The sequence below is a fragment of the Paroedura picta genome, chromosome 1 (assembly GCF_049243985.1).
Source record: "Paroedura picta isolate Pp20150507F chromosome 1, Ppicta_v3.0, whole genome shotgun sequence".
NCBI lineage: Eukaryota > Metazoa > Chordata > Lepidosauria > Squamata > Gekkonidae > Paroedura > Paroedura picta.
This window is the reverse complement of record NC_135369.1, coordinates 68,234,937-68,262,449: the sequence shown is the minus strand read 5'-3', so window position 1 is coordinate 68,262,449 and position 27,513 is coordinate 68,234,937. Positions and strand designations below refer to the sequence as shown.

General features: G+C 43.4%; 1 protein-coding gene and 1 long non-coding RNA gene across 7 annotated transcripts in view; one reads left to right on the top strand and one right to left on the bottom strand.

Moving 5' to 3' along the window:
* Positions 1-27,513, bottom strand: part of LRFN2 (leucine rich repeat and fibronectin type III domain containing 2) — a 371,749-nt gene that overhangs the window by 54,050 nt on the left and 290,186 nt on the right. The gene's annotated exons all lie outside the window — the stretch shown is intronic.
* The window catches only part of LOC143839595 (uncharacterized), a 113,400-nt gene that overhangs the window by 46,263 nt on the left and 39,624 nt on the right, over positions 1-27,513 (top strand). The gene's annotated exons all lie outside the window — the stretch shown is intronic.

Here is a 27,513-nt window from a genome sequence, read left to right as displayed (position 1 = left end):
GGAAAGTTTTGTGATGCTTGCCTTTGAAATGCTGTTTTTATTTATTTACTAGAAATTAAGCCTGCTGTCATCAAAATACAGCGGGCTCTAGTGGTGAGTGTGAGTCGGGCGGGCGCCTCTGCGGGTTCCCGGGTCCCATCCCCACACCAGTCTCCTCTGGCCCCCGTGGTGCAGCCTACTGAAGTTGTTGTGAGTTCTGGCCCTTTGTCGGCGGTCAGCGTCATGGCGAGGCAGCGGGGGACATGGAGGTGCACGTGATGGCGCAGTCCCCAGTTGCAGCAGCGGCAGGAAGGCGGACCTGGAGGGTGGCCGCAGAGGGGGTGGTGGAGCGGCGCAGGTGGGTCTCCAAGGCCGCGAGGGAGCGCCTGGGGGTGGCTGAAGCCCCAGAAGAGCGGCGGCGGGCGGTGGAGGCTTCTCCCAGGGCCAGGCACTCCCTCGCGGTGTCCAGATGCCGTGAGAGAGCGGCTGGGCCCGGCAGACGCCCCAAAAGATTGGCAGTGGGCAGCGGAGGCTTCTGCCGGGCCCAGGCGCTCCCTCGTGGCATCCTGGACGCCGCGAGGGAGCGTCTGGGCCTGGCAGAAGGCTTGTGAGGAAGGGACGCAGGGCGGGAAAGGAGCAGGGACGCCGCATCTTTGATGTGTCTGCCAGCAACTCCCCAGCCGGGCTTGGGCAAGCGGCCAATGGGGAGCCACGAGAAGCCGCTTGGCCCTGGATGGCCGTTTGGCCCTGGATGGACACTCAGGGGGCCCAATCAGGAGCTGCTTCGCGGCTCCTGATTGGGCCTCCTTTTATCCTGGACAGAGCCCGCCCTATCTCCTCCCACATTGCCCTTACCCCTTTATTTATTCCGCTCCGCAGGAGTGGTTAAAGATTACATTTGTATACCACCCTCTCCTCAGACAATTCATGCAGAAAATATATTTTAAACTGCTTGCTAATTTCAGCCATGTGGCTTACTCACATAGGAAGGCATTTTCCAGCTGCAACTGGCCCGCTCACTTAACCATCTCTCTGTCAAGACCACAGAATAAATGCAAGGGAAGAACACTGAACTGTGGCATCCTGTTTCCAAGACCAGTCACTGAACTGTAGTTTCTTGCATATGTATGGAGCAATGTGTCATTAGTTATGTCATACTAGTACATTAGCCATAAATGATCTCACAATGAAAAAGATGCATTACTGTTGTTAAGGTTAGCTCAGAATGCCAAGTGGTAGTTCAGGCCAATGTTTCTTGAACAGAAATCTTCCCCTGCACTACAGTGTAATTGGCAAGACACTTTTCGAGACTCAGATAATTTCAAAAGCATTTATGATGTTGCATGGGGGAAAGGCGGGAGGGGTTATTGTCAACAGGATAATGTCTTAGAGGCCCAAAAATGTCTTTCGTGACTGTGGACATAATTTTAGGGCTGTTTGTTGATATTAGTCAAGTTTTTTTTTTTAATGTATGTGTGGAAATTAGAATAAAATAGCCACATAAGCATCTTTTCCCTCTTAATAAAACAGTACGGGGTGTTGGGGTGGGCTCAGTCCATGATGGGGAGGGCCAACAATTAGTCCCTTGGACCTGGACTGACAAGTGGAGGGGCCAATCGGAAGGCGTGAAGCGGAGAGGAGGTCAGTAGGGCTGCCAAGGGGGATGAGAACAGAGGCTTGGACAGACTGTGCCAGCCCTTTTCGCCCCAAGGCTGTCCTAACAGTCATGTCCAACTGTAACTTTGCCTCAGAACCCTGACAGAGCTGGCAGGAGGCTGCAGAGTGCTCCAGGCCTGCTCGATGGAGACTCTGACAGCCCCTGACTGAGGGGAGGGAGCCATTTTCCTTCAGAGAGCAACGCAGGGGATCCTGAGGGCCTTCCTTTTGAGGGGGAGGGGACTTTCCCCTTCTGCCAAACAGTTGGCTGACAGGGAGGCCACAGAAAAGCCCCTTCTCACTTAAAATACTGCTCTGGCCAGGGGTTAGGCACAGCCAAACCATGTGCCTTTCTTCTTTGCAACTCTATGCAGATCTGGGGCTACTGCACAGCACTATTCTGCAGACAAAACTTTCTTTTGTCTCCTGTTTCATCTGCACAACAACCCTGTGCAGTCGGCCTCAAGTCTTTCAATTCAAGGACAACAACCTGTGTAGGAGGCCTTAAATGTTTCTTCTCTACCACAACCCTCTCCAAAGTAGCCCTTTCTGCCTGGGGAGCTGATCTTTATACTCTGCAGGTGAGCTGTAATTCCAGGAGCTCTCCGGGCTCCACCTGGAGGTAAGCTACCCCTGGGTTGGAAATATTCCTGGAGGTTTGGAGGTGGGACTTCAAAATTGTACAATGCCTCAGAGTCCAGACTTCAAAGGAGCCATTTTTGCCTGCAGTTGGGAGGGAGTAGTGCAAGTGTGTCCCTCCTGGGCTGTGGGCTATGGACAGCCCTTATCAGCAACTGTTTGTATTCTGGGGCACAGACAGGCAGACCAGCATCAGTCCTGTGAGTCTAGAAAGTGCAGGAAGATCTAAATAAATACTTACAGCCTGAAACTGTAAATAGTGAGAGGAAGGGAAGATGATTGGAAAATGCTTTGAGACACCTTAGGCCTGCTGGGTTACTGCGGCCCATTCCCAGCTCTCTCAGACTTCTCACAGCCCCACATACCTCACAGATTGACTATTGTGGGGAGACGAATGTAAAAGGTGTTTGTAAACCGCTTTGAGACTCCTTTGGGTATTGAACAACAGGGTACAAAAATCCTTCTTCTAAGAAGCAACCATGAAAGAAGCATGTGGGCACATAACATTTTATCAACAGTGAAAAATGGAGAAGAAGGAACAGGGTGGACACCTGTGTACTGTGTCTACCCCATGTGTATTAGGGCAGAGGGGCATTTCAGTGTCTGTGGCCTAATTCACACAAGAAGGGAAATGACACAGAACTGGGGGGAATTGGTTGCCATATAATCTTCCCCTAAGAAGAATCTCCAGTCTGATTTTCCCTTCACATACCTGAAGACATGGCTCTGGAAAGCTCATCTGTAACCACTATGCCACAATTCCCAACGGTCAGTCCTCTCCCACACTCAATGAACATTTCACACCACAGCACCTATATCTCCACACCCATCCCTCATTTGCCACCATGCCACCACAACCTCCCACACAACACACACATTCAAGCCCATGCCCTTACAGACTGGACAACTCCTCCCCTTCCTCTTCCCACTGCCAAACTCTAGTGCCCATTGTATTCTTGGATACAACGGGCTTTGCCCCTAGTTAATTATATTTCATATTTGTCTTATTGTCTTGGACTGTGGCTTGGATCCTATGAACAACCTCTGTGGGCTTTCCACTGGGGTGGACTTTCTCTTCCACTTAAGCTTTCATGTGCAAAAGTCTGATGTTTTTCAGTTAGCCCTTGTTCAAATGAAAGTTCTACAGAAAGAAGGAATGCACTCCAACACATTGACTATCTAGCATAGCATGGAACTTACTCATAGGATTCAAGTCAATTTTACTCCCAGTACACTCAAGAGAGTGTTAGTTAGTATGGCACCACAACTCCCAGACTAGAAATGTGGACTAGAAAGCTCAGAAGTATACAGAGAGAAAAGAAGATCAGCAACTAAAGAACATAAGAGCACCATGCAAGCAAAAAAATATGCCCAGCTGTGAAGAGCAAGAAAAAGGAGGAGAGAGAAGTTATTCTCCCTTTCTTTATCTACTTGAGTACCATCCCAAGTGTGAAAATTTCAGCACAGTGTCCCTATAACAAATCCACAGGAATAGAAACCAGATTGATACCAGTGTGGTTGTTTAGATGAAGTGAGGGTGTGTCCTGAAAAAAGCACCATCAATGCAGTTAAAGTGTTTAGGATGTTCTGTTGCTCAGTTGAGCTGACAGGGGTCTAACTATATGTCACCTTATCACTAGCTCCTCCCTGGATTCACATGATGATATATGCTCCTGGAATTCCATGCTGGGAGCTCAATTCCCAAGCATGCAGAGGCCCAATCCAAATTTGAGAAGGGGTTTTAGCAGTTCTTCTACATTATTTTTCCAGCCTGAAATGGCTCCAGGGATGTAATTTGTTTCATTGGGGACTCCATGTGTACTGATGGGGTACATCTTGGTTTCCCCAACGGAGCAAAGGGTGCCCACCAAAGCTGTTTCAGTTTGTAAAAGCAGCTTGGCGAAGAGGCTGAAAGCTCTTCTTTTAGCATACGAGGGTCCTGACTGAAATAGGCCACATACATGCCAGGGGATTCAGTTACCAGCAAAGAACTCCAGCTGCATATCTAATTGTCCAGATGAAAAACATAATGAGTAGTTAGGCCATACATTGTTCCTACTGAACAAAGTGGACTTTCTAACATTAAACACACACACACACATAGTTAGCAAGTTAATGAAATCAAATATGGTTTATAATGTTACCTGAATGCAGTTGTTGATATAGATAAGAGCTGAACTGAAGGCTTCACAGACTAGTTTATTTCATGGACACACGTAGGTTTTCCAGACCCCATGGTGAAGATGGACTGCCAAGTCCGACCCCCAGCCACCAATAAGCTGAGAAAGATGGCAGTCCAGGCTACATCACTGTTATTGCACTGAAGGAAAATGCTTCCCTCCCCTCAGTCAGGGGCTGTCAGATTCTCCTTTGCAGCAGGCCTGAAGGGAGGGGAGGGGGAGCACTCTGCAGCCTCCTGCCAGCTCTGTCAGGGTTCTGAGGCAAAGTTACAGTTGGACATGACGGTTAGGACAGCCTTGGGGCGAAAAGGGCTGGCACAGCCTGTCCAAGCCTCTGTTCTCATCCCCCTTGGCAGCCCTACTGACCTCCTCTCCCTTTGGTGGTCAGGAGCAGACTGGCAGCTATTTCTCCAGATTGCCCCTGGCAGGATGGAATTTTGGTAAGGGGCCAATCGGGTCCTGGTAAGGGGCCAATCGGAAGGCGCAAAGCGCCTTCCGATTGGCCCCTCCACTTGTCAGTCCAGGTCCAAGGGACCAATTGTTGGCCCTCCCCACCATGGACTGAGCCCACCCCAACATCCCTTACTGTTTTATTAAGAGGGAAAAGATGTGAAGTTTAATTTTAATTCAATTGATTTTATCTTCAAACCTGTAAATTACTAAGTTGTGTATACTGCCCTGAGAAAACTTGGTCAAGAGAGGGCAATATATAAATCAAAATATAAATAAACATCCAATAATTAAAAATGGGGGTGGGAACCTGGCTGTGATACTCCCCATTTTTTCTTTATTTCTGAATTACATAGACAGTGTGTATGTATGTGTGGGAGGGGGCGAATAACGATCAATTGAAAGTAGGAAGGAGGCTTACCTTTCCATAGGTTTCCTTGTCCTTTCTGTCTGTTTATTGTTGCCAACCAACAGAGGATGGAATGCATGTCAAGTGTGGATTTGTCATTAGCTTAGAAAATCAAGAAAGTCAGGATAGAATCTAAACTAACCAGAATTTATACAACAAAGTGTATCTAAATGCCCCATGATGTCTGAATGCAGCCATAAACTTGCTTAGGCAAATCATCTGTTTTATTTCCAGATAACCATCTACGATATAAGAATACAAATATTTATGATTTAGGATTTCTTTATGATTGGATTTGTATGATGGCCTCTCCTGGCTCTGGGCGATTAACAACATTACATAATACATATAACATTTAAAACGATGAAACAGTTGAAATGCAATTAAACAGTTGAAATTCAGTTCAATTCCATTACAATGCTGGTCTTTGTGAGCCATTGCCTTCAGATGCTTCTCTCACTCCAGGGAAGGGCTCTTGCAGGAGGGGGGCAACTCAATGATGTTTACTATTCATTGGTCCCAACCAAATCCCTAGCAGAAGAGCTCCTTCTTACAGGTCCGTTTGAAACTGAGCAAACTCTTGAAGCGCCCACAGTACTGGAAGCTCATTCCACCAGGTGGGGGCCAGGACTGAATAGGCCCTGGCCCTGGTTGAGGCCAGACATACATTTCAGGGGCCAGGGATCACCAGCCAGTTCATATTTGCTGAGTGAAGTGCCCTTCAGTTAGGCAGCCCTGGCATATATAAGTTGAAGGACGTTTCTGTAGCCTAACTTATATACTTGTTTTAAACATTTATTCGCTGCCTGTCTTCCTTACAAACCTCAGGTGGCTTACAGCATAAATAAAGCACAGAAAATAAAATATATGAAAAAGAAAAGGCCAAACTGAAAATCACAGAACTGCTAATAAACTCTACCAAAGGCAATCCTAAATAAAATAGTCTTCAACAATCTACTAAAGACTTAAAGCCTTTGCAAATCCCTAGGGAAGTTGTTCTGTAATTGTGGGGCTGCCACTGAAAAGGCCCATTCTTGTGTACCCACCAAACAAGCTTCTTTGATTGATGGGGCAGTCAAGAGGGCCTTTCCTTGTGATCTTAATTCCCAGGCAGAAAATTACGGGAGAAGATGGTCCTTCAATATCCCTTGTACCAATGCAGTCCTGAGCCACCTTGAATTCGGCTTTGGTGCAGATAATTGCCCTGTATAATTGCTGCAATATTTGGGATCACATGCACTTGGGCTCCTGTCAGCTATCTAGCTGCAGCCTCCAAACAATCTTCAAGGCTATCCTCAAGTAGAATGCATTACAATAGTCCAGTCCATTGATCACTGCGGTGAAGTCTGATTGACTCAGGAATGGATGCAACTAATGGGCCAGCTGAAGTGGGGCAAAAGTGCTCACCATCATGGCTACATGATTTTCTGTAGTGACTACTGTGTCAAGTAGCATTCTCAAGCTGTGGACCTGGCTTTTCAAGTGGGGATACAACCTCATTCAAGACACGAGAGCTCTCCAGTCCCTGGTCTGCCATTCTACCAACCCAGGTACTGTCTGCACTCACATTTTCCCTCACTGTTGATTCTGCCAAATTGTAAGAGATCTGCAACGTTTCTTTCTCCCAACTCAAAACAGCTTTCACTAAGACACTGCCATCTGCACTAGAATCATTCCAATTGTCAGTCGCAACTCTCCTTCCTGCTTGTTTGAGGGAGGAGGGGCATCCACATGTACTTTCATTTCCCTTCCCAGCCAGTTTTGAAGCTAGAGTGCCAGGTTGGGAGCTCTAGCTATCATTGAAGGAGCACAAGGCCGGAGAGGGGTTTATTTCCAGCCTTTTGTCCTCTAACTCTACAGCCAGAGCAAGCTGGGGGAGGGGGGAGGGGGATATCTGCCACAGTGTTTGAATTGACACTGTGACCAATCAGCAACAGACTACCATGCTATGTCAGCAGTGGAGGCGCAGAGAAAACAGTGGAAGATAAACCAGGGAAAACCAAGATAAACCTACACATGCAATACTGGGCTTTCAGAGTACGTTTCTTAGATTTAGCAGATAATATTCACTTTCAGATAGCCCGGAGGAAAGGTGGTGTCTCCGCAGAGTCAATCATGGACATTGCAGATGGAAAATTTAAAGCGTTCAAAATCAAAATGGAAATCAGAAAAGGTGCAGATTCTTAAAATCTGGGCTGGTAGAGTGCAGATAAGAGCAGATAAGACCCCAGAGAACTTCTGTCTTTTTAGGATTGAGTTTCAGCTGGCTTACCCTCATACAGCCCAAACACTCATTTAGAGTATCAACAGCATCCTTGGAATTGGGTGGGAAAGCTGGGTATGATCCACGTATTGCTGACACTGAAACCATACCTCCTGATCATCTCTCCCAGTGATTTCACATAAATATTAAACAGTGTGGGTATAAGGCTAAGGAGCCTTCCTCCAATGCTCTTCTGTTGGAGAAAGGCTTCTTAGGCTGGAAAAGTGATTTTAAACTTTGCTTGGAGGAGTGTAATGATACAATGCCACTGACAGATCTTGTAATCTTCTTATGAAGATTACAAGGTACTGCTTGTGAGGCACTGTTAACACCTGTAAGCACTTGTGATTGTTATTTAACAAGGAGAAATAATGATGAACGGCATCTTTTGTTCTAAACTGTGTCCAAATTATAGAATGGTCCTTTGTTATTGGTGTTGTTGTGCAGATGGAATATGAACATTTCAAATCCATACTATTTTACTTGCTAAATGTAGTATTCATTAACCATAGACTAAGAGGTCATTGGTCAACATTAATTTGCATCTGTAAGAATCAACGTTACAATGGCTGCTGTACTGATTGCTCCAATCAGAGAAGATACGTGAAAGCAATAATTGTACCTAAGTAGCCCGAGCTTCCTATATCTTGAATAAAAAATTTTCTGCCAAGATTATTTTGTAGTCAAGCCATATAATTTGAATAATTAGCACCCAAAATAAATTTGTCTAATAACTTTGGATAACTGAAAGATGTGTAGAAATCACAATCTGGTCATGGAGAAATAAATATCACACATAATGCATATTATATAGTGTATGTTAGCTCAGTTCCATCTTTAGATCTTTAAAGAAGATTTTAAAAATTAATGCAGATAATTTGATTGGAAATCTTGTTTTTAGGTCTAGCCTAAAAAAAAAAGAAGTCTGGATGCAAAACATCATAGCGGCAATTCTTATTGTTTCTTGACCAAGCTGGCTCTCAGGTGGGTTACCATGGTAGGCCATCCTCCAAGTGGTCAAAAAGGCTATGTGGAGGGCCCAGGAAGCAGTCACTTGCCTCATCAGAAAGATTTGCTGTGAATGGCCAATTCTATTTCCCTACAGAACATATAATGTAGCCTTTTTCCAGCTTCAGTGGCAATGGCCAAGGTTCAGCTCTCCCAAGTTAGAACCATGCACTTCACAGCAGGCCTCTGGAGCAGCCAGTGGGATTTTTAGGGCATGGGGCATAGTCATTGGGCTCCAAAATGTGCAGGGGCTGGGTGCAAGCTACACAAAACATAGCATCTCCACCATGTGATATAGAGTAGCCTGAGGGAGTGGGCATGCACCAGCAACATTGCTTCCCTAAATGGAGAGCTCTTGCAATGGAAAAATAAATTCTTCAAAAAGAACAGAAGCTATAGGCCAACAGATGTCAGCAGCGGCAGGGATGCCAGGTCTGCAATGATAGATGATTTAGCAGAAGTGATGGTGAGGGAGTAGAAGAAGAAGAAGAAGAGTTGGTTCTTATATGCCGCTTTTCCCTAGCCGAAGGAGGCTCAAAGCGGCTTACAGTCACCTTCCCATTCCTCTCCCCACAACAGACACCCTGTGGGGTGGGTGAGGCTGAGAGGGGCCTGATATCACTGCTCGGTCAGAACAGCTTTATCAGTGCCATGGCGAGCCCAAGGTCACCCAGCTGGTTGCATGTGGGGGAGCGCAGAATCGAACCCGGCTCGCCAGATTAGAAGTCTGCACTCCTAACCCCTACCCCAAACTGGCTCTACATCATAAAGTCCCAGAAGCCCACCAAAGCTGGTCGCCTAGTGTACTGGTTACAAAGACTGTAATCTGACCTAGTCTCTCTTGCGTGGCGATGAGCCTCGAGTCTACCTAACACCCAAAATCCAGCAGGAAAAAGGAGTTCACAATCAGGAGGGCATAAAATGTTCCTCAGCCAAGGCACTCAATATCAGCTGTGTGACAGGGTAGCTCAGAGCCCTGAGTCTGCCTAACACTGAAACTCCAGCAGGGGAGAGGAGCTCAAAATGAGGGTATAAAATGTGGGTCCTTAGTCAAGCTACCCACTAGTGGAACCCATTTACTCAGTATGAACAGAGCGACAGGTTGGCTCAGATTCTTGAATCTACCTGATACCCAAGCTCCAGCAAGGGAAAGGTCTTCACAATCAGGAATAAATTAATGTACCCAGCTTTTAACAAGTTCCCTACTTCTGTGTCAATAGAAGAGTGGCTACAGAGCTTAGCAGATATTCTGATCCCATAGAGCCAGCAGTGCTTGTTAATCTCTAGAGGGCTCCTATTGGTGTATCCATGACTGGAGAATTCTGCTTCCTGTTGCTTTGATGTTTTGTTTAATTGAGTGGAGACCATCTGACTAGAAATGTATTCGTTCATGAATCCCCAGGAAGAACATGAAACACCTTGCATCGAACATCACTTCGTGAAACACAAACCTGACAAAGTTCATGATAGACTAGTTTGTGCCTATCCCTTTTTAAAACTACTTTTCAAATAGTATTTTTAAAAGAATAAAACAAACAAAAAATAAATCAAAACAAAACAGCAGGCTGGATGGAAGGGAATCAACTGCTCTGATTATTCTAGAAAAAAGGCCCAGAAGGAAGAAAAAAACAAAAACAAACAACTAGGCAAAGGTTTTTTGTTGTTGTTGTTTTTGCTTGTTTGTTTCTGGTCAGATGGCGACCTTGCCTTCACTGTTCCCTACCCTTAACTGCACATCTTTCATAAGGTGATTATTGTCCTGGTGTGTTATTCTTGGCTTTTCCTGAGATACTGTGGATGTTATCATAAAAGAATAAAGTACAGGCCACAGGTGGAGGAGCCTAATAGGCACGGAGAGCAGCAGAAGAGAAAGATATAATGCTGGGCACTGAAAGAGGAAGCCCTTTCTATATGCCACCTGCTTCACCTTTATTAAGACTGGGGATTCACAGCAATGGAAAAAATATGAAGGGCAAAACAGAGGAAGGTTTTATCCTAGTGGTTTCTTTCAGGGTTTTTTTTTTTTTTAAGCTTAGTACTGTAGAGCACTATCCATTCCCTCTGGCTTCAGAATAATACATGCAGCATAAACAACACATCTGTGTAAGACATAGAAACATTGTGAGGGGGAAACTGCACAATGACGTGCACTTAGAACACCCAGAGATAGATCCAGCCATTCCACTTCTGCTCACAGTTCTCCATTCGCATGCCTTCGAGGGCAGCAGCTGGGATGAAGAAACTGGGCATATAAAACAGCCATTTCATTAGCATGTTGTGTTTGCCTTTAGGGAGCTTCGCAAAAGGCTACAGTTCCCTGAATATTACTCTGTCATGGCACTATGAGCTGAAGATTGTTTACACAATTTCTGACTGTTCAGTGGCCACCCACTGAGTCATGGGTGCTGGGAGTGGGTTTTGTTAAACATGCCCAAGGAGATAATCCAAGACTAAAGGAGTTAAGGGAGGAAGAAAGGGGCCCAGAATAACCCTTCCCATGTACTATGGCTAATAAGCAGTATCAGAAAGAGGGGTGAGTAAATGCACCTTATTTCATTTCTTTTTTGTCAACAGTTTTGGTTCTCCATTTTTGCTCCAATTGTTGGTATCACAGACATATCAATATGAATTATATTGCATATGCATTGTGTTATATAACACAATGATATTTTAATATGTCCATCAGCTTGGATCTCTCCTAGAATTTCTGTATATGAAAGGGGATGATACTTGTTAGAATCATAGAATCATAGAGTTGGAAGGAGCCATACAGGCCATCTGGTCCAACCCCCTGCTCAATGCAGGATCAGCCCAATGCATCTTAAAGCATCCAAGAAAAGTGTGTATCCAACTTTTGCTTGAAGACTGCCAGTGAGGGGGAGCTCACCACCTCCTTAGGCAGCCTATTCCATTGGTGAACTACTCTGACTGTGAAATTTTTTTTCCTGATATCTAGCCTATATTGTTGTACTTGTAGCTTAAAGCCATTACTGCATGTCCTTTCCTCTGCAGCCAATGCAAGGTGCAGTTCAATGCAAGGTGTTTCCTTTGTTGATTTCTAGGAGACCTCTGATTGCCCTAAAATATCCCTGGGTATCACCTATCTCCACATGCAACATTATAGAGGGCATCTGTGGTTGCTGTAGGGGCAAGTTGTCAAAAATTCTTAACCTCTTTGCACCTATAAAAATTCTAGGAGGGTTCTAAGCCACTTTTTGGACATGCACACCTATATACTGATAGCAAATTCAGCTAGATCTGAGGATACTGACATCTGGTAACAGGACAAAATAGATCTTTATACAAAACTAAACAACCCCCCCCCCAAAAAGAAAAGAAACATTAGGGGTTTAAAAACCTGAAAAAGTTAAAATGAACTCCTATAACTTTAAGGAACAAATTCCCTCAGTGCTTGTTGCTAGGGTCAGCATTCCAAAGCTGTGGTTCAGTGAGTAAAAAGAGAGCAGGACATGTCAGGTCCCTTTTTAGGGCAATTTGACCTTTGAGGGAAGGTTTACTGGGGCTAGGTCTGACTTGGCTTACCAGCCCCAAGTTGGAAAATACGTGCAGATTTTGTCTTGGAGTCTGAGAAGTGTGTTTGGGGAGTGGTGAGGCTTCAACAAGATATAATGCCACAGAGTTTGCCTTTAGAGGATCCATTTTTTCTAAGGAGACAGACTTATGTTGGCTGACGTCCAGTTGTAATTCCAGGAGATCTCCAGGAATCACTTGGATGTTGGCAGCCCTAAGCCTGGCACTAACAACTAGGTGACTTGATATCACCCACTGTGCAAGACTCAACTTGGCCTGGCTGCTTTCTATTGTTCCTCAGAAGCCACCTTATGGAAGGCAACGTGGTGTGGTGGTTAGAGCTACAGAGTAGCGTCTGGAAGATCCAGGTTCAAAACTGTGCTGTGGAAGCTCATTGGATAATTTTTCACACCAACATATAGACCATCACACCAACTGAGACTTGTGATAGTTTAGGCAAAGCACTTCATTCTGGAGGACAAAAACTACTCTGGATAGACAACAACCGCTGAATGCTAGGTTGTCACTTTGCAGTTCAAAAAGTTCATTAAAGCTTCTGCTTTTATTATTTATTAAAGTTGCCACTACCATACTATTCTTGTAATAGATTCAAAGCCCATTCGTCAGAACGAACTTTGAAAGCCCCCCCCCACCGTGGCCTCCTTTCCCCTCCTCCCTTCTGGGTGTGAGGCCGTGGGTGTGTTTCTAGGCCCAGGGGGAAGGCCTCCCCCTGCCCCCCCCGGTCGTGGCCTCCTTCTCTACTCATGCCATCGTGCCACTTCCCCGGAGGCCGTAGACGTGCTCATGTGAGGGCCCAATCCGAAGGCGCTTTGCGTCTTCCGATTGGGCCCTCACCCGACTAGGTAGAACGCTTGTCTGTCCTGGTGAGGGCCCACCCACGTAGGCCTTAACCTTTTATTTAACAGTGACCCGCTGTTAAAGATGTACCTGATAGGAACTCCAACCAGCATCTTGTAAGCCTTTTCTCTCAGGCATGTGTGAACTCCTAGATTCCAAGTCTGGGGGTCACACAGGCCTTTAATATCAAGTACAATATGACAAAGAGGATATTGTTCTTGATCCACACTTCAGAAGATATTCTCTCACAATGGGGCAAAAAGACACGGCTAAGGTACCAAGGATTTCATTACCCATGCAATAATGATGAAGGTGAAGCTGCTAACTCAAGTCAATAGTTGAATAGACAATTATGTTGCCTGTGCTATTTTTTGAAAGCATGGGAGGTAGCAAAGCCCAATGGACCTGAGGACATTTCAATGCAGAGTCACTGAGCAGTGAACCAGTGAAAGCAATTAAGAGAAACTGTAGGAACCTCCTAATACCTTTTTGTTGTATGTGTCTGAAATGCCTCTTCCTTTGGTTGTCTGCAAGTATTTGCCACTTAGTCAACCTTTGCAGTTCTTTTTCACTAACCAATCCAGCATTCAACCCAATACACAGGCCACTATTGATCCCAATAGGAGAATGAGGCCTAGAGGCACCAATCTGCCCTTGGGCATTGAAGGAGTCCATGGCAAACCTCTCTCAAATTTGAGCCAACTTTCATCACCATTTCATCAATTATGGTTGCCATAATGAAATATAAGAGCCTCTTGTGGCGCAGAGTGGTAAGGCAGCAGTCTGAAAGCTCTGACCATGAGGCTGGGAGTTCGATCCCAGCAGCCGGCTCAAGGTCGACTCAGCCTTCCATCCTTCCGAGGTCGGTAAAATGAGTACCCAGCTTGCTGGGGGGTAAACAGTAATGACTGGGGAAGGCACTGGCAAACCACCCCGTATTGAGTCTGCCATGAAAACGCTGGAGGGCGTCACCCCAAGGGTCAGACATGACGCGGTGCTTGCACAGGGGATACCTTTACCTTTACCTTTATAATGAAATAGAACATCTAGATACAAATCCCATAGCACTTTAAAGACCAAGAAGATTTTCAGGTCTCTGAACTTGCACTTAGCTATCCTATTGCAGACTAACATAGCTATGAAAAATTAATTAAATAGCAATAGGAAATAACATAGCAGAGGGTGCCGGGACTATTGAAGGAATTGTTTGCTATATTTACAACAAGGCCTTTTAAAAATGCTGGTCAGTTAAACTGTTTTGAGATAGCATTAAGCTCTCTGTCTCCCAGTTGTTTCAGAATACAGAACACTGGGAATTCTACCAAACACCACAGAACAGTAACTATAGCACTACAGTCTCCCTGACTGATCAGAACTGTGTAGATTAGGGCTATGCAGGTTAAGGGCCCAATCATTATCTATGTTGGGGGCCCTTCCAGACTCTTTGTTTTTATGCAAAAAACAATAACTGTAAATGGCATTCCAGTTTATAGTCATTAGTACCAACTCTCCTATCAAGGGTGTTTATGCACGGCAGCTGCTGTGCTGCTGCTGGTTTCTCACAGTGGAGCAGCATGCCCTGCCGCTTCCTGTGTATGCATGGGGGATGAAATCTACTGTGCACAAAGTCTGCCCCAGAGTTGTGCATGTGCATTAGCAACTTGGGGGCTGGAAAGTCCCACTACACCTTGGCATGGGGGTCCGACTGCAGGATGCTGGGCTAGTAGCATGCTGCTATCCCACCATTATGGGTGATGCAGACATGCCCTGTTCAGCTCTGCAGCACTGTGAAGCTGAATGGGGTGTTTGGTGTCCCTGTGGAGACACCATAGGTGGTGGGGAGGAGCTAAGCCTCGAAGGCCCAGCTCTTCCCATATGCACAGGCCTGGTCCAGCCGGGCTTCCGATGGGTGCTGTGGCAAGAAAGGGAATGTGGAAAACGCAGCATTCCCTTGCTGCAGGCCATCAGAGGTCCTAAAGTGGGCCAGGAGGTGGTTCCAGACGGTGCCAGCATCATGCATGAGCGGGGATTAGCCCCACAGTCATGCAGGTGCCGGCCTACCCTTCCCTGCCTGTGCATAATCGGTCAAGGAGATCAATATGAGGTCTGAGTAAGATGTTGCATTCAGGTGCATGCAAATTTCTCCTAGCTTTTTCTAAACCAAACACAGAGTTCAGAAAGCTGTGGATTTCATTGTAAGAGGGGGAAGATTCTTAATGTCATGCAGTATTTTTTAGACACACATTAATGAGTCAGATATTGGGGATTTGGGTAAGAAAATTTGGCAGTGAAAGGGTTAAGCAGCAGCACCTCCTCCTGCCACTGCTTCTCTAAACAAATTCAGACGCATGAACACCCCTGTACATTTCAGTTGAAAACAATACACAATCTGCAAGTGAAATCAGTTTGACTCCAATCTAAAAAAATGAAGTGATATAAACACAATATTGTGGCTTTAAGAAAACTAAAGAAGGTGACTCTACTGTAGCACTTACCAGGCCATGACAAAAGCACTACCATTGAAAGGTCAAAGTAAGACATCTGCACCAGAGACACATACTGTCTTTTGAGATAAATACCAAACTAATACAAGACATACCTGTTGGTGTTCAGCAGCTGAGATACAGTTGATACCGCAGGAATACAAACTGAATAAATACCCTTTTAGAGAATTCTTAGCATGTCTGATACATAATAACTTAGTTTCCTGCTGAGAGTTTTGATATGAAACTGAGACTACTGTCAGTCAACCAATTTATATGTCATATATGTTCTATTACCAATTATATTTTCTCCGATTTTAAACATACAAATATTTCAGTCTTTTTTTTTTTTTTTTTTTACTCCACCTCAAAATTGTTCAGTCGGGAATGTGTGGATGTACCTTTTAAATATTTTTATGAGTTTTCCAAAACGGTTTGTTTTTTAGGCCAACAGGTATAGGAATAATGTCAAAACTGTATTAATTCTAATTGGAAAAATGGCACAAGGACTAAAACAGATTATGGAAAACTGAGATATAAACTATCTACAAATAGAAAGAAAAGCAAAACTGAAAAGATTTTGGACTGGAGCCAGCATGGTTGTAAATTTAGATAACCTTCCTTATGTGAAAAAGTTAACCGCTTTTTTTGGGGGGGGGGGAACAGACTAAAAGGAAGATATGTTTGATGTTATTGACTAAGTTAGCAATGCTTATTTGTATATTAATCAAAATCTGAAAAAGAAGTGTTCCATTCAATATCAATAATATATAATAACTGATCTACACTGGAAAAATAATGACAGTAATATTTTGGAAATCTGCTCAAGCTATTATTCTTGCAGGGATTGAATACCAAGCAACTTCTCATGTTGTACAAGACAAATAATTCAATGAACTGAATGGCCATGATCTTGTAGGAATCTCATTTACTAGAGCAGCAAATGAGATTATTTAGTGGTTGAACTGGGACAAAAGCAGTCAAACGCGGTATCAGTCAAGTGGCTACCATGCAATCAGACAGTTGTTCAGCATGGCACTGTACTCAAGATGAACTTCACTTATTTTTAGTCTCCCTCACTAAGGCTGGAACAGGCCTGATCAGAACCACTAAGAAAGGGGATTTAGAAAGTAAAAAACAAAACAAAAACTCAGGTTTCTTGTTTGTCCTGGGAGGCTGGCAAGGTGCCTTGAGAGCACAGTAGGGGAGCATACCTATTTTATTTAATTGTATTTAACATCTTGTGCACATTATTTGTTCCTTGAGTGGAAAGGACTCTCAGAGGGAATCTCTGCCTATTATCCCATGCTGGCCCTTGGTAGCTCTGGACTTGATATGATGAAATGGGTGATGGCCTTCAGGAGCACTCAAAACCTGAGCCAATTACATTGATTCCATTGCTCATGAAAAATCCAGAATTCAAGATGTTGGAATTTGAGACCAACTCATAATAATACTTCTAATAACATTGAAAAGAAAACCATATAGATTCATTAATATTTTCATATTTTCTTTCAGCTTAAAAATAAGCCAAAGATACTCAATAATTATAAATGATGTTGATGTAGCTGTAATATTTCACAAACAGCCTCCAGTCCATTTGCACACATAACCTCTTTAACAACCCTTGCAGACTTATGGACAGATGCTGTTGAGGGGAATGTTAACTCTTTGCATTTGCAAAAGCAGTTTATAAATACAACAGGCTTCATATTTGCTTCAATAAACTTGTCATTTGAAATCAAAATGTGTCTGCTTTTTAAGGCTTTAGTGCTGCGATTCTACCTAGCAGAAAATGGATTGCTTTCTCACACAATTACATGCACTTCTGCCCTCTTCCCCCTGTATCCCACCTGGCTAATAAAGAGTTGCTGAACCCAACTATAATCACCTGACACAGAAAAATCTCCATAGTTGCATGAAAAATCCCAAAGAGAAACTGGTTAGGAAGAATTCTATAAAATGATTTACTGCCAGTGTATGATGCCAGCCTGGATTAAATGAGTTTCTTTTAGTCAACATCATTATAGTACATGAAAGTTCCTGGATGAACAACACTGAGAAAAAGGCATTATTTTCAGTGTGAAGAGTTGAGAAATGCAATAAAAAGAGACTCTCATTTTCATGCCAGGAATTATTAATGTAGGTTTCTTTCTCTTCCACACAAGTTATCTGCTCTGAGATCAATGCTTTGGGGATATGAGTTTTTTTCTGGATTTCCCAGAGCATCATGGTACATTCATGTACCTCTAGGGATTTCCTTGTTTTTTCTCCGACCTTCCTCAAACCTGCTGTGTTCCAAAGTTCTGGGGAAGATAGCAGTGTAAAGCTGGAATGACTGCTCTGAGCATAGTAAAATTTGGGTTTTCTGGCTCATATGGCACACATGTTCCTTGAACTTGTCCCTGCAGAAGCCATTTTCTCATCCCAACAGCAGGGAGCTTTTATTTTCTTTTTTAAAACAACAACAGCAAGAAAAAATAGTTAAGGAACATATATTATGGAATTTTATAGCATATATCAAAAGAGAGGAAACAAACTCAACTCAAAATCTTCCAGTTTGTGTCAGAAGGGTTCATGGGACATATTCATCCACCAGGAATGTTTGTAAATAGTACAGTCTGATATCCATACCCCTATTTTTTATTTTATATGTGCATACTATATAGTAAATGTTATATGTTTTATTTGTTGTAGCTTGACCCTTTTGACACAAAATGGAATTTTATAAGCAAGAAAGAAAAGTTCCTTGACAGTGGAGAAAACACATATCTTTTCCCAATTATAAACTGACAGAAGAAAGCTCATTCATTCATTCATTCATTCATTCATTCATTCATTCATTCATTCATTCATTCATTCATTCATTCATTAGTCCACAGCTCTCCAAATGATCTCAGGGCAGCTCACAATGACTTGGTTAAAAACCAATCCAATTTAATAGGTTTTAAAATTACATTGTCTAAAAACCCTTATTGTTAATAATCTAAATGCTCCAACAAATTTACCTATTGTTCCTGGGGATTAAATAGATGGAATGCAGGTTATTGACCAGGTGCAAGATGGCAGGAGCAGGTGTCCGGCTGGGGGGCTCTTTCTGATGGTAGAGGTGAACCTTAGCCTTATCCAAATGCCTGGAACACTGTTTTACAAGCTCTCTGAAACCCCACAGAACTTGTAATGTATTTATCAAACTTTATCATATATGGACAATTTCTGTAGTCTAGCAAGTTCTCACAAGTGTCATTGTTCCAGTGTACGTGCCTAATAGGCATTATGTCAAAAACTCCTCGCTACTTCAGTAGAGAAAAGAGCCCACATTGGATGGAGGGGGGGAGCATACATATAGGTTACCATAGATGAAAATAAGGAAAATCAGGGACACAATATTTGTATCACAGTGCATGTGGGGCTGTCCACAGGGATATGTGAGCTTTGACTGGGATCCATACTCTTCTGCTTTATTTTTGCCAGAATGCAAAAAGAAAATTTATATTCAAAAATGATGAAATAAAGACCTCATGAGATGCCTATGAAGGAAAAGGAGTAAAAACATATCCACATGGATATTGTTATAAAAGTCATCAGTCCAAGATAGCATTCCAGATTAGTTCTACTCATAATTTTATCTGCTTTTCAGTTACTTCTCAGTTCTCAGGTACAAGTTTCAGCTTTATCCCTAATGTCTTGAGGTTGCTTTCTGTGGTGTCTTCCACACACAGACAGGATTTTGCCTCCAAAGTTCAGTAGATATCAGGCTTCCACATGGCAAATAGCTCACACACCCAGGAATGGGCATCTCCATCCCCTGGGCCACAAAGCCTTTTGCAATAATAATATTAAAAAATAAATAAAACAGCACTTTGTTGTTGTTAGGTGTGAAGTCGTGTCCGACCCATCGTGATCCCATGGACAATGATCCTCCAGGCCTTCCTGTCCTCTACCATTCCTCGAAGTCCATTTAAGTTTGCACCAACTGCTTCAGTGAAACAGCACTAGAATATCATTATTTCAATATACTGTTGCAAGTATAAATGTTCTATGAATTCTCAGCTTTCATTTTAAAAAGTAAGCCTTTAGCCTCTTTGCTTTGAAAAGCTGTGTCTTTCCCCTTATATCTCATTATGGGAAGGGCATAGAAACTTACCTAAAAACAAAATAAAACATGAAAGCTTGGAATACAGAGAACCTGCTACACCTATAGTTACAATAGTATAATGATACAACAATATTCTACTGTTATCAGTAACAGTAGTGTGGTGACTTATTTTACTTGATAAAGCACTGTGAAATTGCCATGTCAATAAATAATCAAGCAATAGTTATGAATAATAGCAATAAATAACAACAATAATGCACCTAGAAATACACTATGCACAAAATCTGCCCAAAGTTGGATCAAAGTTGGAGTTTTGAGATTTACTGACTTCATGCAAAGGCTAAGCTATATTACCTTCAGGCTCATTGATTTTATGAATATATAACTTAACAATATATAAAAGTGGGAGACTTGATTTACTGGCAAGTAGAAAAGCTGAGTGCAAACAATCCAATCTGAGAAATGCATAAATAACTTTTTGATTTAATCTTCACTAACCATTTAAAAAATGTCTCCTGTAGTGAGGATAATTTTAAATTTTTTCAGTAACAATGCTTCAGTGATTTCTCCTGAGAAACATGTTGCACTGTTATGATGGCTATTATTTTCCGTGCTCCGACAGTGTGCTGCAAGGCATGAAATAAAGGCAGTGTCTACTTCTAAGAATTCACTATCAACAAGCAAACATGCATATAAGTCAAAAAGACACACAGAGAAGAATAATTAGTGCAGTGTGTAGGGCTCCTTAGAAAGAAAGAATGATCTGCAGCTGGCCAGATGATAACCTAGTTATACTGGCACCCCAAGATGAAGACATGAGACATCAAATTCATACACTGTAGTGGGAGGCTTCCTGGTATTCCTTCTCATTAGAAGCTGGTGGTCAAGGCAATGCAGGAGGGGATGAACACAAACTACCATTGTGCTGACCTGTCAGGACCTGCCAATTCTCCCAGGTATTCTTCCAGGTGCCTAGCCAGTCAGGTTTTCTCAAATGGTACCAGATCCTTGGCTGTGGGGCTGGCTAGACTTGGATAGCTGGAGTTGGTAACACTAGGCTTATATCTGTTGGGCCAGTTGATAGATCAAAATTTCCTTCTCGGCCCAAATAGGCTGAGAAGGAAGCAGCTATACCTTCTCTGGAAGAAGCACCTGGGACTCATCTTCTCATGACTTTACTGGGCTTGGAGAGGATTTCATCCACTGTAGCCATAGTCTGACCCAGGAAATGGAGTATGGGCTGTAAGTCTGGCAGTCCTATTCTTAAGTGTTTCAGGGCACTCACCAGTTAGCCCTTCCTATATACTATTACTGTCATTCATAATTATGGCCTATTTACTCATACAGACCAGGCCATATTAAAATAAATTACACAATATTCCACTAACCATATGAATAATGTTTAAAAAAAAATGCTTGTTGCTGTCGATATGAAAGAGACCCCCTCCCCAATTCTTGCTTCTCTCTTTCAATATTCAATCTAGGATGTCAAAAAAGTCACAATGAATGAATATTAAGCAAAAAAAATGACTCTAGGCTATTGCTTTGGGTTTTCATCAGAGACTAAAATTATTTAAAATGATTTATTTTTCCAATAAATTCTTTATCACTTTTCATCTGGAAAATGAATTTAAACCAGCAGAGGAATGTAACTCTGCTTTCGATAATGATCATGATTCCCCACCTCCCAACTTGTTCCCGCCCTCTCAAAAGAAAAATCAACTAAAGCCCTGGTTCTCCTGGGCACCTTTTTGATGTGTGTTTAAAGACAAATGCTTGACAAGTCTCTCAGAAACAGGCTGTCGCTGATTATCACTGGAGATTACATCAGTGACATTTAGGCCACTTTATTTCTTCACTATCAAAAATGGCACTAGAGGCATTTCAGGACCCATTAAATTCCAATGCTCATTTAATTTCCATTCTTAATACACAGGTATGGTCATAACCTGCAAACTTAAATGGACTCCAGGGGATGGTAGAGGACAGGAAGGCCTGGAGGATCATTGTCCATGGGGTCGCGATGGGTCGGACACGACTTCGCACCTAACAACAACATGGTCATAACCAGCATTTCAGAAAATGGCATATGCCTTCATTTCCTAATAGTACAAACAACTGAAAGAGAAGCTTAATATTGCCCACAAGAATGCAATGTATTTACTATTTTGATAAACTCTCCTCTTTTTGGGTTACCAGTCTCTAGATCAGGGATTTCCAACCAGGGAATGGACCCTAGTGGTCCTTGGAAGCTCCAGAAGGGGTCCACAGCCTTTCACTTCTTGCCTAAATTGACTAGTCCACAAAGTAGGGGACTGGTTGCCTCCACCTGGAGGGCTTGGTGTGTAAGCCATGGGTGTAAAAATCAAAGGGAGAGTGGGTTGTGGCATGGTATGGGGAGTTCAGGCTGCCTTCTCAGCTCCTGCCCTTCTTTCTGGCCTGCATGAGTCAGAGCCATCATAGTAGTAGTAAAGGTAGAGGGAGGGAGTGAAAAAGAGCAAATGGTACAGATGGTTATGCCACTTATGGAGGGCATGGCAGGAAGGCATGGCCAGCTAACATCACTTCAAGGGGTCCTGAAAGCTTAGCAATTTTTCCAGGGGCTCATCCATGGTCAAAAGTTTGAAAAAGGCTGCTCTAGAGCATGGCCGAAAATCTCCTGAGATTACAAGTAATCTCCAGACAGCAGAGATCAATTCACCTGGGGAAAATAGCCACTTGGGAAGTTGGACTCTATGGCTTTATACCCCATCGAAGTCCTTCCCCTCCCCTCAGGCTCCACCCCAAAGTCTATAAAGCACTGGACTGTTCAGGGTCCTGCATAACTCAGGTCCTTGGTTGGCCCATGGCAAGTGAACGTGGATTCTTTCGCATTCCCTTCCTTGCTGCAGTTCTCATCAGGTCTTATGTCAGGCCAGGGCCATCTGGCAGGGAAGAGTCAGGCCATCTTAGCCCAACTCCTCCCCACCCTCAGCCAGTATGGTGTCCTGGAAGGAACAGAAAATGCCCCCGGTGGCTCCACCAATGCTATGCAGTGCAGCGGAGCAGCTGGGGATATCCCTTTTTAATTTATAAGAAAATGGGATTGTGTTGTAAAGCAATCCCACTTTCTTAAAAAATAAGAAAAAAATGCCCCTGGTGGCTCCACCATGCTCTGGCTACCTCATCTGGAGACACAAATTCAGGGTGGTCACGGTGCAGCAGGGATAATGCTCCCCCATTTGGAACCTGTGACCTGTCCCAGATTGGATGCCTCGTGGCAGCATTGCATGGCACCTCTGGTGCGGAATAGGTCTCGGACTAGTATTTCACTGCTTAAAGTAATTCTTAGGGCCTTTTCGCACGGGGATCTTTGTTGCAAATTGTTGCGGAATGAAAAATCGCCATTTAAAATAGTGGAATTCGTCGTTATGCATACCTGCCTTTGTAGTGGAATCAGTTGCGTTTTTTAGCGTTTCCCACAGGCTTCCGGTCTCGGCAGAAATCGCTAGAAAGGAAGCGCTATTGCCAAGCTCGTCCCGCCCCTGGCCGTCAAGCAGCCAATGGGCAGCCATTAGCATGCTCCCAAACAGCCCCTTTCCCTTTAAGAAAGGTTTAAAAAAAAAAAAACGACCCATAGCAACGAATCTAGGTAGATTCGTTGCTACGGAGAGACCCATCCAGCTGCCTAATGTGAGCTGTCGTTTGATTGTATGATCGTTTGCACGCTGCCTCGAGTGATAAAAAAAAATCCCCCCGCCCTCTCACGGGCCCGATTTTCGGCTGAATTTATGTGTAAAAAATAAAGGGACTTTATTTCAGCAAACGGGCTTTTATGTGGTTTGTGCTTAGTGACTAAAGGTGAAGGACTGAAGCCAGGGAAGCCTCTAAACAGAAAGAGGCTCGCTGGTGCGTTTATCCCCGCTCGCTCGGAGAAAAAAAAATGGCGATCGCTTCGCCGGAAGTTTGGAGGAGAGAGCCAGGGGGAGGGACTTTGAAGAACCAGCAACAATGGTAACGCACAGGTCTTTAGCGCTACTGTTGCAGATTGGTTGCAGGAGTGTATCGCTATCCGGAGGGTGAATCCACTTTTCTGGATTCCCCTGAAAGCGCTACAACGAAGTGCTTTTTGTGGGTCGGTTTCAGGATTGTTGCAGATTGTCTACGACGTCGTGGGTTATGGCAAATTAGTAGCGTTTCCAATTAGCAACCATTGTGCTATTTTGAAGCCGTGCGAAATGGCCCTTACTTCTTACTGATTCTATTACTTTGTTTATCCATGGGACCTTTTAAAAGACTTATTGATACTTTTCCTAACCCATAGTACATATTTTATCCGGACTTATGGTATTGTTGTTTTAAATAGTCTCCAGGTTTCCTAACAAGATTTGACTGTCCTTCCCTTCTCTTTCAGTTTCTTCTTCACAATTCCACTCATTTGGGAGAAGTTACCCCTTCTAAAGTTAAATGTGTTTGTGTGTGTGTGTGGGTTTTTTTTTTTTTTGAGCAACTCCTCTGAAGAAAACGGCAGCTGTGGTATTATATATTACCACACCCCACTGAGATATCTCCCAAGTGCCCAGGGATACTTTGTGACTTTCTAAAGGGAAAAATGCAAATGGTAAGAGATCCAATCAAGTCTCATTTTCATTTTATAAGTATTTTCTCTTTCCCAGTCCCCCATCTTCTCAGGAGGCACACCTCAAACCACCCCGAGTCAGGAGCCCTGAAAGGGGCAGTATAAAAATCTAAAAATAAATAAATAAGATACATGTGGCTTGTAAACCAGGGGTAGTCAACCTGTGGTCCTCCAGATGTTCATGGACTACAATTCCCATGAGCCCCGGCCAGTGTTTGCTGGCAGGGGCTCATGGGAATTGTAGTCCACGAACATCTGGAGGACCACAGGTTGACTACCCTGTTGTAAACTATAGATTGGCCAACCCTAATGTACAGGGGAGAAAATAAATATTTTTATAGGTGGTACAGTGAAACAGGATCAACACATCCAAAAAGTGCTAGCTTGTATCTCCAAGAATCTGTAAAGGCACCATCACATCTATCTGGCCAGAAGATCAGTGAGGCAACCTTCCAATACATTCATCAGTGATTTTCTAATATATTTCCCCTATGAATATGTAGAAGATTGGCCACTGTGGATAACTTCACTTTTTAGCATCTCATTCAACAATGTCTGAACAAAGGCTTTTATTGCACTACAGAGAAACTTTTTAAAATGGCATCATATTTAAACCATTGCTATTTTATGGTGTTTTATACATCTGGTCATCAAATACCATTTGAAAGCAACCAGTAGAGAAAATTTAAAAACTAATTTATAAGGGGTTCAGGAGAACAGTTTCAAGTACTATATGAGGCTTCCAAAATTAGTGGTTATCTGTGTTGTGGGAATAAGAATATCTCTGATTGGCACAACTTACTCTCCCATTGTAATCTGTGTTTTGTTTGTTTGTGTTAAAAAGGTCTCAGTACTCATACATATTTAAGGCTACACGAATATCCACCAACTCCCCCTTCCCTCTGCAGATGCCTTCTAGGTTAAGTCAATATCTCTTTATCAAGGATTAGAACTTGGGACAGCTCTGGTAAAAACTGTCAGTCCATGCACCAGCCAAAATTCATGATGAATTTAAGGTCATCAACCGGCTTCTACATATATATATGCTTGACCAGACTTGCAGTAGGAGGAACTTGCCTTAAAAACTTGCCTACTATTCATGTTGGTACTGTGAAGAAGTATTGTGGAAGTGGAACAGGAGCATCTAGTCCCCCTCATCCTGCTTTTGCCAGCATACAGGGTGGGGGTCATTTTGCTCCTTTTCTCTGGCTCCACATGCTTTAGGAAGGAAATATGGATTTTGAACAGCCTTTCTCAACATTTTTTGCCATTGAGCCACCCCTGAAATATTCTCCAGGCTTTGAGAAACCCCAGAAGTGGTGTGATTGTGCAGAATATAGTTGGGAAGCATTACTGTGTACATGCCCACCCAAGGCCCCTCCCTTTTCCACCCCTCCAGGCCCTTCATTAGCCATTTTGGGAGGGCTGATGGCCATATATAGTCAAATCACTGATAAATGTTTAAGATATTTAAAAAAATATATATTAAAAAATAATTAACTCCTACACATTCAGGAAACCCTTCCAGGTCTATCAAGAAACCCCAGGCTTTCATGAAACTCTGGCTGAGAAAGCTTTATCTAGAGAAAAGGGGTACAAGATCCCCCTCACTTTTTCCACTAATTAAAGCAGGGGGAGCAGAATCTCCTTCTTTACCCCTACACCCCAACACAACTTTGCAATGATGAGCAAACAGTTGTTTTTAAGATGAGTTCCCTTGATGTATGCAAGATGACTCAACATGTGTCAGATGTATCATGTAGACATTTCCAGTTCCAGAAGAGATGGGGAGAAGTGGGAAAGGCTGGTGAGTGGAATGAGATGAGATGAGTGAGATGAGGTGAAATTCTTTTAAAAAAAGATTAAATACTCCCCCTTCAAATAATGCCTAGGCTTTAAACAGAAAGTAGAAGTGGTCAGTAGTGTGACATTCTAAATTTTTTTGTAAATTCATGGAAAAATAAACCTTAGTTCTAGCTCTATTCAGCAAATAGATTTCAGTGCCAAAGCAGTAATGGGCCATTTACAACTCTGTTGTTCATTTGCACCTGTCTAATTAATGCTGTAGTACAAAGAAGGTCGGCATCCTCTTATTCCAAGCATATGATAAAAGATATGATGTCATGTAGCACAGTATCTTAGTATTTAATACCCCAGTGACCCAGATGTAATACTGAAATTAGTGATTGTTGCTTCAGCTTTGTTAAAAACACTAGGTCTGGAAATCCATCTCCTGGGGTTCTTTCTGTTCTTGAGGGAACTTACTTTTTACAAGTCTCCTTCTTCACCCTGTCCAGCTTCTTTGATTAATCATGTAGCTTCATAGCAGTTCTTCAGACCTTCCTCCTCTATTTTCTTTTTCAATGGCAGGTCTTCTGACTGATGTTTAAACTTTGGAAGTTTAATTGTTCAGAGCAGGATTCTGTGACCCTAGACAGGAGTTTGAAAGGCTGAGCTCTGCCATGAAGCTGCAGTGGGTCACCTATTTATGGAGGAACCTGGAAGAATTCTTATCAAACCATCTACCAGCCACATGCTACAGTTCAGAAGCTAGGCTCTGTAGATATTAACACGGTGCTTGCAGAATAGGGCATGCGGACTAGGAAGTGAACTACTAGGCAGATCTCAGTCTCAATTAAGGATGTGCGCACAATCCTTAAGGATGCATAGGGGTGGTTTTTTTCATTTTTGTTTTATAAACAGCTAGTTTGATTTCAGTTAATTTAGTTATTCTACTCATTTTAGTTATTCAATTCAATTTCAGATTCCATTGGTTTCAATGATAAATGTATTTCTACTAACACCTCTTGTCATCTAAATGGCATAACAGGTTCAGATCTTAAATCCCTGATCCAAGAGATCCTCTAGACCAGTGGTCCCCAACCCCCGGTCCGGGAACTGGTACCAGTCCGTGGATCAGTCGGTACTGGGCCGCGGCTCCTCCTCGTCCTCCTCCCCAGCTGCTGCCTCAGGGGCTGCCCTGCCACTCTGCCGCTGGCTCACCTTTGGTGTTCTCCGGTGGCTGCCATGGCTGGGGCTCCCCCTCGGCGTGGCACTGTGCAGCTGCTGTTGGCAGCACCCCCCAGTGGGTGGCGGGAAGTCAGAGGCGTCGGCGGGAAGGCAAGTGGAGCAGGAGCTCAGGCGGTGGCGACGTCCATCGGCAAAAGACTACCCCCCCCCCCCAGGCCTCAGTAAAATTGTCAAGCATTGACCGGTCCCCGGTGATAAAAGGGTTGGGGACCACTGCTCTAGGCTACATTGTATGCATATATGAAAAAGGCAAGTACATTTCAGTCTTGCAGAGCAGACATTCAGTCATTTGACAAGCAAGGAAAGTGAA